Raw genomic sequence first — 3,286 nt, forward strand, 5'->3', positions numbered from 1 at the left:
AATTACAATTTACATTCTTCGGGTTCGATGTAATTTTTAAAATGAGCTATGAATTTTCAATTTTCTCATTTTGCACTATAAGATATTGAATTTGTATCAATTTATGCCTTCGGTCGGATTTATTCTTTGATCATTCACTAAATTGATGATACGGTGAACATGAGGCCCTTATGTGGATTAAAAGGTAAGCCACTTTTGCATTGCATTAACAAAAAAACTAGTCAATTTAATGGAAAATTAGATGTTCAAAGAGACAAAAAAATATAAATGATACAATTTTGAAACCTCATAGTGTAATATGAGAAAATCAGTTGATCGTAACTGACACACCCTGACTTGGAATGTTCACCTGGACTCTGAATCGAGCTGTGCTAGCCGACACCATAAAGATGACGAAACCATAAAGTGTAGTGATGTGGAAAATGTGAATAAATTTAAACCTAAAAGTGCCTAAATAAAAAAAGAGTGAGCGGGAATGAACCTATTTCACACGTGATGTCAGAGCATAAGTACAGTAACATTAGAATAAGAAATATACCATTGGAAGTGATCTCTGATACCAACTTTTCCAGGAATCCTCGTCGACAAAAGAGCTCTACCACTAAAATCTGGAGGGGCGAAAAATAAAAGTGAGTGGGCCTAAAATAAAGCTTTATAAAACCTTTACAAAAATGTATTAACCCCTCACAACAAGTATAATTTCCAAAATATACATACTACGTATAGTATGAAAATACTTACCATAGCCTGCAATATCTCAAGAATTCAATACGTCACAATATTTCGTAAATAAACATCTAACGTCCGGTAATCACATAATCTCGCATAAACAAACATATCATATTATGTGCCCATCGACAAATGTTGACACACGAGTTCATGCAGAGATATTCTAACATGAACAGGACTGGGTGTAATAATGATTTACGCTCTAGTACTACAATCACGTGAAGACTGGCGCTATGCGCATCAAATATGAGTCCTAATTGCTTATAGCAATCTAGGACAGGACTGGCACCTATAATGGAACCTAAGTGAGTACGGTGCGATGTGAGCATACATGTGAAAGACTGGCCTTGACCTCGGGCGAGCACTAACATCGGTGCAGCACACATTGAGCAAATAATGTAAATATGAACATGCCACGATAAATCGATAATTTGATATTTCTAATCAATGCAATGCTATTCATGACCATAAATCCAGGCATCAATAATAATACACATACATGTGCGTCCCGTATGATGTAACATAATTTCATAAATTTTGTTAAACACTAATTTCTAAAAGCGTTAGTCTAATCTAGGCGTAACATAGAAAATTCTTTATTAAATATATAAATGGAAACTAAATGAATATATAATATTTAAAAGCAAAGACCCCCTCATAAATCATGTCTCCGGGTCGAGCCCATCTCGTGGGCATCGAAGATCCTTGAAATGCATTTCACCTAGAAACGAAATCACATACGTTAATATATAACGTCTATACGCATTTTCGTACAAAGTACGACTAATAAAGAAACTATTTTTCCACAAGGTGGTGGCACTGGTAGCCACACGCTGCACGAGCACTACACGCCTTCCTCATAATTTCTAGATGTTCCAAATTTTCTCTCCAATTTTGAGAGCTCTGTTTAAGCTTATTTCTCAGCCAAAATCAGTTATTCAAAAACCAAATAAAAGCTAGGAATGTAGGGAACAAAACCATACCAAAGTGGGGCCGAGATATGGTCAGTGTTGACCGAAAAATGGGCTAAAAGTGGCCAGATGGTCACGGTTTAATTTTCCAAAATTCTGGGAAAATGTCCAATCTGTCCCAAAAACCTACCAAAACATGCCTAAAACCTTGTGATCCTTCATAGAAAATGAAAAAGTAAGAGAGAAGGAGTTCTAGAGGCTTACCTTGGTTGCACCGTGGAGCTTTGCCATGAGAAATGGCGATGGTGATGACATGTTATCTTTGCACTTGCAGAGATATGGAGAGACGAGAGAGATGGGTAAGAAATGAAGGAGAGAGGATCTGGTGGTCAGGGGTGGTCTAGAGTTCGCCAGAGTGGCGAAAGAGTGGTGAAAGAGTGGTGATGGATTCAGTTTGCAGAGAAGAAGATAGTGTTTTAGTGAAAGAGAGAGTTTGAAAATGAGAGAGTTAGAAAGAGAAAGAGAGAGAGAGAGACCGAGATTTATGGGGAGAAGGGACACGGGACAAGGCAAGAGTGAGGTAGGGGCCCCACGTGGCTCACAAAACAAGCCACTAGATATCTTTAAACATGAAATTACCAAATCGCCCTTCACGTTCGTAAGTTCGTAAAATCTCTATCGTAGTTCTAAATTTGATTCCGCTTGTTCCCACTTGTTCATATCGTTGAGTGCTACAATGATATGCTGAAGGAATGTTTCGTACATCTCATTATACGCTGTCAATGAAAGTCAACACCCTCACTTCTAGAGACCATTTTCGTCAATTCACTCTTTTAAAATTAATAAAATCATAAAATTATGGCCGGTCCCATTTTGAAACTTTTCCCAAACTTGGTAGTCGGAAAATATAGTTAGCCCTTATTTGTTTGAATGTTTTGCAAGTGCATCCAGATGACAATTGAATTATATACATGCATAAGATTAGGAATTTCAAGTTTAATTCCATAGATTACCTCAACGGAAGAAATGGGTATATAATTAAGTTTTTTATTTTATTTTATTATTATTATTATTTTGAACAAACGATATTATTTACGCTAAGGGGAAGATGATGGGCTTAGTTTCATAATGGGTTAACAATAATGTGGTTCAAATTCACCTTTGACGAGAATCGAACCTAAGACATTTCACTTACAAATGAAGAATAATACCATTGGATTGTAATAATAAGTGGCATATAATTAAGAAATTAAATACCTGATTCCAAATGAAAATAATTCACCAAGGCCAAATTCAATTGTTACTCAGGGTTTTAAAATTTAAAAAAAAAAAAAAAAAAAAAAAAACTTATGAAAAGAGTTTCAAAACTTTGAAATTAACCAAAAAACATCTAATAACTTTATTTAATGTTAAGGACAAGAGGAAAAAATTATCAAACACGTGTGTAGTCTCCTTAGGACGAGAAAATTTGATGAGTATCGAAGAAAATTAGAAGAAGAAAATATGTTTGGAAGGTGAGAATGTGCCAAGAAAATTCAAGAAGAGAAAAGAGAAGAATGTAGTACTGTTAAGTTTCATAAACAGTATAGTACCATAAAGTTTCATAAATAGTGTAACATCATTAAGTTTCATAAATAGTGTAGTAC

The sequence above is a fragment of the Pyrus communis genome, chromosome 17 (genome assembly GCF_963583255.1).
Source record: "Pyrus communis chromosome 17, drPyrComm1.1, whole genome shotgun sequence".
In the NCBI taxonomy this organism is placed as follows: domain Eukaryota; kingdom Viridiplantae; phylum Streptophyta; class Magnoliopsida; order Rosales; family Rosaceae; genus Pyrus; species Pyrus communis.